General features: G+C 37.6%; 1 long non-coding RNA gene across 1 annotated transcript; it reads left to right on the top strand.

Annotated features, from left to right (window-relative positions):
- Nucleotides 1-2,663: 2,663 nt before the first annotated feature.
- On the top strand, nucleotides 2,664-6,419 carry LOC141516644 (uncharacterized). The gene is made up of 3 exons (XR_012476771.1): nucleotides 2,664-2,863; nucleotides 5,039-5,107; nucleotides 6,051-6,419. It is a non-coding gene; the product is annotated as an uncharacterized LOC141516644 (long non-coding RNA).
- Nucleotides 6,420-14,232: the final 7,813 nt, after the last annotated feature.

A 14,232-nucleotide genomic window follows, 5' to 3' on the forward strand; every position in this document is an offset into this window, starting at 1 on the left:
CATTATTAAGTGTCTGAGGTCGGATTTGAACTCAGGTCCTCCTGACTCCAGGGCCGGTGCTCTATCCACTGTGCCACCTAACCGCCCCCAGGAATATCTTTTAAAAGATAGATATTGGGATAATTAATAATTAAGTGCATCCACAGCTAATAGAGGATGCTCAGATCACAATCAAATTAAAATAAGCAAATAGCTTATAAAAGTATAAAATAATGAAATTTTGAGAGCAACATAGCAGAACTTGCAAATTCCTTACCAATATCTCTGACATTTCTATGTCTTTGTTGGGCTTTTCTGATCCCCTTGACCATTGTCAAAATAACTGGAGAAATGCTTTTTTTCAGTATCCAAAAGGTCAACTTTGAGAAGGAGCTAGATGATTTTTTTCCAGTCATCCTGCTTCCTGAAACCTGGGACATCCTAAAAAAGGGGAACTTGTGTCTATTGCCCAAAAGCCCATAAAGAAAGTGGCGTGGGAGTGGTGATCAACCTTGAAGGACTCATTCATTCCATCAGTGCAACAAGCAGGAACAATTTTGGGCTGTCTGCAAAGGAGAGTGCCATCTGTGTCCAGATAAGGAGATGTGGAGTTTGAACAAAGTTCAAGGACTATTCCCTTTAATTCAGAAAAAAACCAGATATCTTATTGTCTGATCTTGTTACTTCTTAGACTTCTTGTCTCTTCTTTAAGGATCTGATTTCTCTCTCATCACACCCAAGATCAAGGTACAACATGGAAACAAAGTAAAGACTGACAGGTTGCTTTCCGTGGGGGGGTGGGGGGAGAGAAGTAAGACTGGGGGGAAAATTGTAAATCTCAAATAATATCTTTAATAAAAATAAATTTAAAAAAACAAAGTGGCGTGAACTATGCATTTATAACCACTGAGGGTTTGAAAGTAAAGGGATCCGAAATTTGGAAAAGGAGATTTCAGAGAGGGTCTTAATTCCATTGAAATAAAAAAAAGATTTAGGAATTTTTTTTAAAAAAGCAATGTCCTTTGACAGTTGCTGCATGTCTTCCTTATCCAAACAGTATGGCCATATTCTGTAGTCATAAATTACATGTTAATTAATTGATTGATAGAGAAAGAATTAATTGTTTGTTCTGGTTTAGTTATGCTAAAATCTTGACAATTTAGAAAATTTAAAAGAATTGGTTGGTTCTTTGAGTAACTAAAAGAAACAATGACATAGCAATGAATAGTTGGAAGCATCACCATGAATTTTTTTTTAAATATAAGCCAACTGAAAACAATGGAACCTTGTGCAAAATGAAGTTAAGTTATTGCCATTAGACATAAGAAATCGAAATCGATTGGGTTGAAAATATTGTAATGGTAGTAAATTGGAGAATCTAATCGGTCCTTGTATATACAAAAGGGATAATAAATATTTAGGCCTGGTTGTAGGAACATAGACATAGTTGTGGAGTGCTTTAACACAGTATCTGGCTTACATAAAATTTGAGTACTGTAATATTCAGCCTTCTAGGACTATAACTGAACAAAATGCTATCCATTTTGAACTCAGGTCCTCCTGACTCCAGAGTTGGTGTTTTATCCACTGTGCCACCTAGCTGCCCCATTATAGAGGGAGTGCAGATTTTTACAATGTTTGTTTACAATGTTTTACAATGTGCTCGGTGTGTTGAAAGCTGCTTGCGTTTGTTTTTTGACATACTTTAAAATGTTTCATCTTTAATTTCTCAATTTTAAAAGCATTCTATTGGGAAATTATAGATGAAACATTTTAAAGTATGTCTAAAAACAAACGTAAGCAACTTTCAAAACACAGAAAAGGCCTGGCATGTGGTAAGCACTAAATAAACTACTATGATTAGTATGGAAATGCTAGGGGTAATAAGATAAATAATTTTCTTTGAAGAGATATGCTTGAAAGATATTTAACTAAATTATTGGCATCTAATTTGCGGTGTTTTGAATATAAGAAGGTTAAGAGAAACTATTAAAGCAAGTTCCTTCCTCTTTTCAACCTAAATACTCTTCCTTGTGAATATGTCTGTTAAGATTATTAGAGTATCAATTTGGATCAATGTACAACATGGAAACAAAGTAAAGACTGAGATTGCTTTCCATGGGGGGAGGGGAGTAAGATTGGTGGAAAAATTGTAAAACTCAAATAAAAAATTACCTCAATTAAAAAAAGATTATTAGAGTATGTTTTGTTTAAGAAAACTAGAAAACAGTAATTATAAGAATAATAAAAATTCTAATAATGTACTAATAGTAAATGATTTACAGTTGGTAGAAAAGCATGGTAAAATTCTGTTAGAAGATCTCTCTCTGTAAGACTCCTTGGGATGAGCCCCACTGACAGGACATGGTAAAAGTCTGCAATATGACCCCTCTAAGGAATTCTGGACTCTTGAATTCAAAGTGGAGAAATGAAACATTTGAATTGGAATTATTTGGAGACATGTAAACTGATGTATGTTTTCATGTTATCATTTTGAACTGTGTATGAACTTGTGGTGAAGAAGGCTGGGTGACTGAGATAGATAAGCCACTCCTCCCCAGGTATATCTTTTGTTTCATAAGGGGGTGGGGGTGGGGGAACAGTATGGCACACAAAAGATAATATATTTAATTAAGCAGGAGTAGGTTAATACAGACATCATCACTCCGCTGGCACCTGCCAAATGAGCCACTTTCCCAATTTGCGTAGCTTTTAATCAGTTTGCCTTTCAAGTTGGATCCACTGGGGACCATCTACTGGGAACAAGAAATCCTAGCAGACCAATGGTTCATGACTCCAGTAACCTTATGGGCTTGACATGCATGAATTCCATTGGGCATTCTCATGAAGAAGGCTGGGAGAATGTCTCTGGGCATGTGCTGAGGTAATATTATCTTGACTTGATTTCCCCAGAATGACACGTCCTCTTAAATGAAAAATATTCCCATCTTTTAAGCCTTGCTCAATTCAATTGGCTATCTATATGACCCTAGTCTGGAATTGACATATAGAGAAGCATTTTTCCCCTACTGTCCCATGTCTATATTTGAAGTTAGGTTGCAGGGAGATCATGCCAGTAGAAGGTAGCAGCAAGTGGACCCTGAGGTCCTTTTTTTCTTTTTTCTTTTTTGGCAAGGCAATGGGGTTAAGTGGCTTGCCTAAGGGCTTACAGCTAGGTGTGTGAGGTTATATTTGAACTCAGGTCCTCCTGACTCCAAGGCCAGTGCTCTATCCGCTGTGTCACCTAGCCGCCCCTCGACCCTGAGGTCCTGGAGAAAGTAATGAAAACATTGAAGGCTTGGTAAACTTTGTTTGTGAGCTACCAGAGAAGATCAAGGCCCAGTTTCTTTGGCATGGTGGGGAGGAAGCTTGCCTTACCACCCAACCTATCAATCATTTCGGCCTCCTAAAGGATTACAAGTGCTGCTACTCTCCTCTAAATGTTACTGTCTTTGGCCCCAATCACCCTACTCTAGATATAGCTACATAGATAAGTAAATATCTATACATATATATGCACATGTTTATATTTATGTCTATATATACCATATCAGGTAAATTTTTTTAATCTCAAAACATTTTTTTCTAGGATAAATTATATTTCTAAGTTCAACAAGGAAACAATAAATTGACCGTATCTTTTTTAGATGAAATATGGGCATTAAGGAAAAGTTGTTAATATGTGGGCTCTTCAAAGAAGTCAAACTACTTCCAGCCTTCTTGTTACCAAATAATATGTTTTCCAGCCTCCAATGATCATGGATTTGTGACCATAGGTTCTGAAGAAAGCCAGAAACAGTTTAACCTGGGCATAAATCTGAATTCAATAACAGACATTTTCTTCTTCCCTTCCAAACCAGTTTCTTATACTGACATTAGTGATTCTCTGAAAGGTGCTACCATTCTCATTCACCTAAGCTTCAGTCCTCTCAAAAACTCTTGTCTTGGGGCAGCTAGGTGGTGAAGTGGATAGAGCACGGGCACTAGAGTCAGGAGTACCTGAGTTCAAATCTGGCCTTGGATACTTAGTAATTTCCTAAATGTGTGGCCTTGGGCAAGCCACTTAACCCCATTGCCTTGTAAAAAATCTAAAAAACAGACAAACAAAAAATTCTTGCCTGACTTTGGGACAGACCTGATACCCCTGCTGCCAGGCCTTTACAAGAGGTTTTTTTCCCTTCTTAAATTCAATTTTGTTTTCAGTTGTAAATTCACTCCCTCCATACTCCTCCCCCATCTATTGAGAAGGCAAGAAAAATCAAACAAATTACAAATATGAAAATATATATTCTCTGTCTCTGTTTCTCTTTCTGAATATATGTATGTATAAGTGTGTGTGTGTGTGTGTGTGTGTGTGTGTGTGTGTGTGTATGTGTGTGTGTATACACACACAGTTCATTAGCTCTCTTTCTGGAGGTAGATAGAAGGGTTCATCAAGAATCCATCACAGGGGCAGCTAGGTGGCATAGTTGATAGAGCACCAATCCTGGAGTCAGGAGGACCTGAGTTCAAATGTAATCTCAGACACATTATAATTACCTTGCTGTGTGACCTTGGGCAAGTCACTTAACCCCCTTCCTTGTTAAAAAAAAAGGGCAGCTAGGTGGCATAGTGGATAAAGCACTGGCCCTGGAGTCAGGAGTACCTGGGTTCAAATCCTGTCTCAGACACCTAGCCGTGTGGCCTTGGGCAAGCCACTTAACCCAGTTTGCCTTGCAAAAAAAAAAAAAAGCTAAAAAAAAAAGAATCCTTCAGAACTATTGTAGATCATTGTGCTGATCAAAATTAGCATTGTTGCTATAATTGTTCTCCTGGCTCTGCACACTTCATTCTGCATCAGTTCCTAAAAGTCTTTTGATGTTTCTCTGAAACCATCTCCATCATTTTTTACACCACCTCTTTCTTTGGTGACCAGGCTCTTTCAGGACTTGACTGGGTTCACCTGAGCCCAGATGGTGGGAGAAGGTGCCACAGCTCTACAGACCATGGTTCTACAAATATGGCTTGTGTTTAATTATCTGTATACATGCTGTGCCCCTTCCTTTCCCTCCTCCTCTAGGTAGAATGAAAGTACCTGAAAGTCAGAGGCTGCTTCATTTTCAGCATCTGGCAGAGTCTGGGGCACAAGGTAAGTCTTAGTAGTAACTGATCACCCCTTACTTTGCAAATTTCCTGGCCATTCCAACCTCTACAAAATATAAAGGCTGTTCTTAGCCTCAGGAAGTCACGCTGCTGGGAATTCCAAAGAGCAGCAACGCCCCCCCCCCCCCCCCCAATTCTCTGGAGAAATAAGTTTGGAACAAGGCTCTTAAGGGAGTGGTGAAAGAAAGGAATGCACCCTCCTTTCTAGCTTGATGTCTATTAAGTGGACATTTGAAAGGGGCAGAGAACCAGAGAACATTGGGAGTACAAAGAACTGTCATCATATCGTTAAATCATCTTCACCTGGAGTATCCAGGATAAGAGAGAAAATTCTAGATGGGATACAAACCCTGACCCCCTCATATCCTATTCCCACTCCCAATTCCTAGCCCCTGCCTGTCTCTCAGTCTTTGTCTCTTTGTGTCTCTGTGTCTGTGTCTGTGTCTGTCTGTCTGTCTGTCTGTCTGTCTGTCTCTCTCTCTCTCTCTCTCTCTCTCTCTCTCTCTCTCTCTCTCCCTCTCTCTCTCTCTCACATCAAGATTGAGTCACTGCTCAGGGACCTCTCTTAATCACAACAAACCTTAACTGGTCTCATAATGGAAAATACCATCCACATCCAGAGAAAGAACTATGGAGTCTGAATGCAGACTTTTTTTCCCCCTTTTTTAAATTTGTTTTTTCTTTCTCATGGGTTTTCCCCCCTTTGCTTTGATTCTTCTTTCACAACTTAACTAAGGTGGAAATGTGTTTAACATGATTGTATATGTAAAGCCTATATCATATTGCTGGCTGTCTGGGGAAGGGAAGAAAGAGAGGGAGAAAAATTTGGAACTCAAAATCTTACAGAAATGAATTGTGAAATCTATATATGTCATTGGATATAATAAAGTACTATTAAAAAACAAATCTGAGCTGTCTTTACCTTCTAGAGTTTGGAAATTTAGGAACTTATATGAAGTGATGCCAGGAAAGTGAGCAGAACCAGGAGTAAACAACTTATATAGAAACAACCGGATTTGGAAGACTAACAGGTATAAAAGACTTCAGAATATCCATGAGCACAATGACTAATTACAATTGCAGAAGATTCAGGAGAAAATATGCTGCCCACCTATGTTGCTGTTTGTCTTTCATTCTCAAAGGAGAGCATAACCTAAGGAAGGTGATGCTGTGCCATGCAAGTGAGTTGGATTTAAGTAAGGGGATAAGGGAGGATTTTTGGATTTGGTCAATGGGGAATGTTTTTTTTTTTTGCATGACTGTGTTTGTAACTGGAATTTTGCTTTTCTTGCTTTTCATTGGGGACAGGGGTGGGGGAGGTAGAGGAGAAGGAAGGATAATTGGAGGAGAGACTATAGATCTAAAAATAAAATAAAAATTGATTTTAATTTTATTTATACAATTATATGCAGTTTTAATCATTTTTGTAAAATTATCCCCACCCATCTTCCCTCCCTTCTCCCTAAGATAGCAAATAATCTGATATAGGTTATACGTGCATACTCATGGCATTTGAAATTGAGCTTTTTTTTAAAAGATGGGGGGCAGCTAGGCAATGCAATGGATAGAGCACCGGCCCTGGAGTCAGGAGTACCTGGGTTCAAATCCGGTCTCAGATACTTAATAATTACCTAGCTGTGTGGCCTTGGGCAAGCCACTTAACCCCATTTGCCTTGCAAAAACCTAAAAAAAACCCTCATTTCTGAGGTCATTTCTGAGTTAAATTTATAAAAAATAAAAGCCATTCCCCAATTGACATCAAAAAGCCATTCCCCAAAAGACATCAATGCTATTTTGCTCATTTTTAAAAAAATGTCCTAAGTCACTATAGACGGGAGATATTCAGATTGGAACAGTTCTGGGGTACTGTCTTATACTTATTGGACTAATAGAACAGAAAGAGAACATGACAAATGTTGCAGGGGATGTGGGAAAAATGAGACATTAATGCATTGTTGAAGGAGTTGTGAAAGGATTCAACAATTCTGTAGCAATTTAGAACTATGCCCAAAAGTTATGACTCATAAACTATGCCTTCTCTTTGACCTAGCAGTGCCCTACCAGGTGAGATGAAATATGGGAAGGAAAAGAATTTATATATATATATATATATATATATATATATATATATATATATATATATATATATATATCTTTATAACAATTCTTTTCTGGTGGCAGGGAAGTGGAGGCCGAAGAAATGCCCAGAAATTGGGGAGTGGTTGAACAATTTATGGGGTATGAATGAGATGAAATTAGATTCTGTTATAAGAAATGATGAACAGGATGTTCTCCGTAAAAAAAACTTGCCTGAGTGGATACAATGGGAAATGTAATAGATACAAAGTACCAGCATTGTTTAGAATGATCAGATGGAAACGACCTACCTTTTCTCTGCAAGGCTATGACCCAAAGACAACAATGAAGGTCTGATGTTAAGAAAACTATCCACCCCAAAGACAGAGCCAAGAGTGTCTGACTACAGATTAAAACATATTCTTTTTTACTTTATTTTTCTTGAGGTTTCTTTTTTTTGGGAGGGGAGTTCTTTCACAACATGATTATTGTAGAAATATTTTTCATGAATACACATTTTTTTTTCAGTTTTTGCAAGGCAAATGGAGTTAAGTGGCTTGTCCAAGGCCACACAGCTAGGTCATTATTTAGTGTCTTGGGTCAGATTTGAACTCAGGTACTCCTGACTCCAGGGCCGGTGCTCTATCTACTGCACCACCTAGCCACCCCTATGAATACACATTTTTTAACCTTTATTAAATAACTTGCTTTTTCAATGAGGGGAATTGGGGAGGGAAGAAGGGAGAGAATTCATAAATCAATGTTGAAACTTGTTTTTCCATGTAATCAGGGGAAAATAAAATAAAATAAATTATTTTTTAAAAAGATAACCTGTTGGGCACTTAACCCCATTTGCCTTGCAAAAAAACTAAAAAAAAATTAAAAATAATAATAAAAAAGATGACCTGGCTCCACTTTCTTTTTTTTTTTTTTTGCTTTTCTTTGGTAAGGCAAAAACCTAAAAAAAACCCTCATTTCTGAGGTCATTTCTGAGTTAAATTTATAAAAAATAAAAGCCATTCCCCAATTGACATCAAAAAGCCATTCCCCAAAAGACATCAATGCTATTTTGCTCATTTTTAAAAAAATGTCCTAAGTCACTATAGACGGGAGATATTCAGATTGGAACAGTTCTGGGGTACTGTCTTATACTTATTGGACTAATAGAACAGAAAGAGAACATGACAAATGTTGCAGGGGATGTGGGAAAAATGAGACATTAATGCATTGTTGAAGGAGTTGTGAAAGGATTCAACAATTCTGTAGCAATTTAGAACTATGCCCAAAAGTTATGACTCATAAACTATGCCTTCTCTTTGACCTAGCAGTGCCCTACCAGGTGAGATGAAATATGGGAAGGAAAAGAATTTATATATATATATATATATATATATATATATATATATATATATATATATATATATATCTTTATAACAATTCTTTTCTGGTGGCAGGGAAGTGGAGGCCGAAGAAATGCCCAGAAATTGGGGAGTGGTTGAACAATTTATGGGGTATGAATGAGATGAAATTAGATTCTGTTATAAGAAATGATGAACAGGATGTTCTCCGTAAAAAAAACTTGCCTGAGTGGATACAATGGGAAATGTAATAGATACAAAGTACCAGCATTGTTTAGAATGATCAGATGGAAACGACCTACCTTTTCTCTGCAAGGCTATGACCCAAAGACAACAATGAAGGTCTGATGTTAAGAAAACTATCCACCCCAAAGACAGAGCCAAGAGTGTCTGACTACAGATTAAAACATATTCTTTTTTACTTTATTTTTCTTGAGGTTTCTTTTTTTTGGGAGGGGAGTTCTTTCACAACATGATTATTGTAGAAATATTTTTCATGAATACACATTTTTTTTTCAGTTTTTGCAAGGCAAATGGAGTTAAGTGGCTTGCCCAAGGCCACACAGCTAGGTCATTATTTAGTGTCTTGGGTCAGATTTGAACTCAGGTACTCCTGACTCCAGGGCCGGTGCTCTATCTACTGCACCACCTAGCCACCCCTATGAATACACATTTTTTAACCTTTATTAAATAACTTGCTTTTTCAATGAGGGGAATTGGGGAGGGAAGAAGGGAGAGAATTCATAAATCAATGTTGAAACTTGTTTTTCCATGTAATCAGGGGAAAATAAAATAAAATAAATTATTTTTTAAAAAGATAACCTGTTGGGCACTTAACCCCATTTGCCTTGCAAAAAAACTAAAAAAAAATTAAAAATAATAATAAAAAAGATGACCTGGCTCCACTTTCTTTTTTTTTTTTTTGCTTTTCTTTGGTAAGGCAAAAACCTAAAAAAAACCCTCATTTCTGAGGTCATTTCTGAGTTAAATTTATAAAAAATAAAAGCCATTCCCCAATTGACATCAAAAAGCCATTCCCCAAAAGACATCAATGCTATTTTGCTCATTTTTAAAAAAATGTCCTAAGTCACTATAGACGGGAGATATTCAGATTGGAACAGTTCTGGGGTACTGTCTTATACTTATTGGACTAATAGAACAGAAAGAGAACATGACAAATGTTGCAGGGGATGTGGGAAAAATGAGACATTAATGCATTGTTGAAGGAGTTGTGAAAGGATTCAACAATTCTGTAGCAATTTAGAACTATGCCCAAAAGTTATGACTCATAAACTATGCCTTCTCTTTGACCTAGCAGTGCCCTACCAGGTGAGATGAAATATGGGAAGGAAAAGAATTATATATATATATATATATATATATATATATATATATATATATATATATATATATCTTTATAACAATTCTTTTCTGGTGGCAGGGAAGTGGAGGCCGAAGAAATGCCCAGAAATTGGGGAGTGGTTGAACAATTTATGGGGTATGAATGAGATGAAATTAGATTCTGTTATAAGAAATGATGAACAGGATGTTCTCCGTAAAAAAAACTTGCCTGAGTGGATACAATGGGAAATGTAATAGATACAAAGTACCAGCATTGTTTAGAATGATCAGATGGAAACGACCTACCTTTTCTCTGCAAGGCTATGACCCAAAGACAACAATGAAGGTCTGATGTTAAGAAAACTATCCACCCCAAAGACAGAGCCAAGAGTGTCTGACTACAGATTAAAACATATTCTTTTTTACTTTATTTTTCTTGAGGTTTCTTTTTTTTGGGAGGGGAGTTCTTTCACAACATGATTATTGTAGAAATATTTTTCATGAATACACATTTTTTTTTTCAGTTTTTGCAAGGCAAATGGAGTTAAGTGGCTTGCCCAAGGCCACACAGCTAGGTCATTATTTAGTGTCTTGGGTCAGATTTGAACTCAGGTACTCCTGACTCCAGGGCCGGTGCTCTATCTACTGCACCACCTAGCCACCCCTATGAATACACATTTTTTAACCTTTATTAAATAACTTGCTTTTTCAATGAGGGGAATTGGGGAGGGAAGAAGGGAGAGAATTCATAAATCAATGTTGAAACTTGTTTTTCCATGTAATCAGGGGAAAATAAAATAAAATAAATTATTTTTTAAAAAGATAACCTGTTGGGCACTTAACCCCATTTGCCTTGCAAAAAAACTAAAAAAAAATTAAAAATAATAATAAAAAAGATGACCTGGCTCCACTTTCTTTTTTTTTTTTTTGCTTTTCTTTGGTAAGGCAAAAACCTAAAAAAAACCCTCATTTCTGAGGTCATTTCTGAGTTAAATTTATAAAAAATAAAAGCCATTCCCCAATTGACATCAAAAAGCCATTCCCCAAAAGACATCAATGCTATTTTGCTCATTTTTAAAAAAATGTCCTAAGTCACTATAGACGGGAGATATTCAGATTGGAACAGTTCTGGGGTACTGTCTTATACTTATTGGACTAATAGAACAGAAAGAGAACATGACAAATGTTGCAGGGGATGTGGGAAAAATGAGACATTAATGCATTGTTGAAGGAGTTGTGAAAGGATTCAACAATTCTGTAGCAATTTAGAACTATGCCCAAAAGTTATGACTCATAAACTATGCCTTCTCTTTGACCTAGCAGTGCCCTACCAGGTGAGATGAAATATGGGAAGGAAAAGAATTTATATATATATATATATATATATATATATATGTATATATATATATATATATATATATATATATCTTTATAACAATTCTTTTCTGGTGGCAGGGAAGTGGAGGCCGAAGAAATGCCCAGAAATTGGGGAGTGGTTGAACAATTTATGGGGTATGAATGAGATGAAATTAGATTCTGTTATAAGAAATGATGAACAGGATGTTCTCCGTAAAAAAAACTTGCCTGAGTGGATACAATGGGAAATGTAATAGATACAAAGTACCAGCATTGTTTAGAATGATCAGATGGAAACGACCTACCTTTTCTCTGCAAGGCTATGACCCAAAGACAACAATGAAGGTCTGATGTTAAGAAAACTATCCACCCCAAAGACAGAGCCAAGAGTGTCTGACTACAGATTAAAACATATTCTTTTTTACTTTATTTTTCTTGAGGTTTCTTTTTTTTGGGAGGGGAGTTCTTTCACAACATGATTATTGTAGAAATATTTTTCATGAATACACATTTTTTTTTCAGTTTTTGCAAGGCAAATGGAGTTAAGTGGCTTGCCCAAGGCCACACAGCTAGGTCATTATTTAGTGTCTTGGGTCAGATTTGAACTCAGGTACTCCTGACTCCAGGGCCGGTGCTCTATCTACTGCACCACCTAGCCACCCCTATGAATACACATTTTTTAACCTTTATTAAATAACTTGCTTTTTCAATGAGGGGAATTGGGGAGGGAAGAAGGGAGAGAATTCATAAATCAATGTTGAAACTTGTTTTTCCATGTAATCAGGGGAAAATAAAATAAAATAAATTATTTTTTAAAAAGATAACCTGTTGGGCACTTAACCCCATTTGCCTTGCAAAAAAACTAAAAAAAAATTAAAAATAATAATAAAAAAGATGACCTGGCTCCACTTTCTTTTTTTTTTTTTTGCTTTTCTTTGGTAAGGCAATGGGGTTAAGTGACTTGTCCAAGTCACTTGTCCAAGGTCACACAGCTAGGTAATTGTTAAGTGTCTGGGGCGGCATTTGAACTCAGGTCTCCCTGACTGCAGGGCCAGTGCTCTATCCACTGCACCACATAGCTGCCCCTTCTGCTTTCTTATTGTATCTACACAAAAGCCAAGAGCTAGAGAGAGGAAGTTATTTTTATGTGTTTGTCCCCCTATTTCAACACAAATAATTATGCACACAGACACACACACACACACACACACACAGAGACATATACATACAGATACAGACACTCACATACCTACACATAGACATACACACAGACACAGTCACACACACACACACACACACACACACACCCTGATCTCAGAGTTCAACCTTCCAAGTGGAGAATTAGACATGAGCTGATGATCTTTCAGTTTTTGGAAACTGCTTTGTGATTTGGCATCATGGGCACCAGTCTACTCTTAGAACTCATTCAGCTTTTGAGAACCACATACAAATACATTACAAAATGGAAAACATGCCCTTCTAAAGATTAATGATTATAAAAGACAGGGGGCTAGCAACCCCTGAACTCAAGTGCTCTAGGGTAAAGACCTTGCCAGGCCAGGTCAGGTTGGGTCCTCCTCTCTGTCACGTCAGGTCTTGGCATTCCCTACTCTTGCTTCCATTCAAGCTGCTACTCTAGTCATAGTCTCTCTGACTTGGGCACAGGGGCTGGTGTAGAGCCACAGAAGGGCTATCTCTCTCTCGGCCATGCTGACATCTTTAGGGATGAAAACATGTCTCTGCCTATTTTAGTCATCTTTCCCCTCCTCTCTTCATAAGTACCCTCTGGTATGAACCAGACCCAGGCACTGGGCAGGACTCAGAATCCCTTGAGGTCAGAGTGGAAAGGGATCTTGGAATCAATCTGAGTATCTGCGCAGCTTCTGCTCTCCCCCAGAGAGGAGTCCACCATCTTTTTCTCAAGACAACCCATTCTGATCTGATGCAGCTCTAATGTGGAGAAAAGTTTTCTAAGACAGCCCAGCCTGCAAGGGGCACTTTCCAAGGCCTCCCTTTGGGACCAAAGTGTCACTCTTTTCTGTCATTCTGCACTCTTGCTTTGGCTGACCATACTTCTTTAATGAAATTTTCAATGTAGGGAGATCTATATTCATCCCTTCTCCTCACCGAAACCAAATCAAAATGGTTATTGAAGAATAGTTGCAGCTGTCTTTGTTTTTTCTTGTTTAGCCAAAGCAGTTAACATTTATTGTACTGGGGGCCATTTCCTTCCAGGCTGCCTCTGCTCTTAAACTTCTCTCTCCTTTTGTCCTGTTCCTAAATATTGATCTCATGTATTGGCACTAAGCCAATCTTAGGTGTCCACATTAGGTCTGGCACCAATATGGTGAGCTCCTAGAGTGGCAACCTCCCCAGAAGCAGGGACACCATGTCTGGGTCCCACATGTACCAAAATATTCCTAATAGTAGTTTTCAAAACAGCAGAAGATTAGTTTTTTAGATGAATATCCATCTATTAGGAAATAGATGGACAAATTGTGGTATGTGAAGTAATGAAATGTTGCTGAACCATAAAAAGTATTTAAAGAATTGAGGGTTAGACCTGTGTAAACTTGTATGATGCAGAGTCCAAGTATAAAAACAATCAATCCATCCGGTAACTAGCCACTAAGTACTGGCTGTCAGACTTTGGGGTTACGATAACAAACAAAATGACCCTACCCTCAAGGATCTTACATTCCGTCAGGAAAAACAACGTATGCCCATTGAACTAGATGCAAAATATTTTGTTTGGTCTTGTCTGGTTCTCCATGACCCCATTGGGGTTTTCTTGGCAAAGATACTAGAGGGATTTGTTATTGCCTTCTCCAGTCCATTTTACAGAGGAGGAAACAGGATGAAGTCATTTACAACTCATCATTTCTGAGGCTGGGTGTGAGCTCAGATCTTCCTGAGCGTGGTGCTTTATCCACTGCACCACCTACAAGATCATTTAGTGAGGGGCAGGATTGGGCAAAGC

Source organism: Macrotis lagotis, chromosome 3 (genome assembly GCF_037893015.1).
Source record: "Macrotis lagotis isolate mMagLag1 chromosome 3, bilby.v1.9.chrom.fasta, whole genome shotgun sequence".
Classification (NCBI taxonomy): domain Eukaryota; kingdom Metazoa; phylum Chordata; class Mammalia; order Peramelemorphia; family Peramelidae; genus Macrotis; species Macrotis lagotis.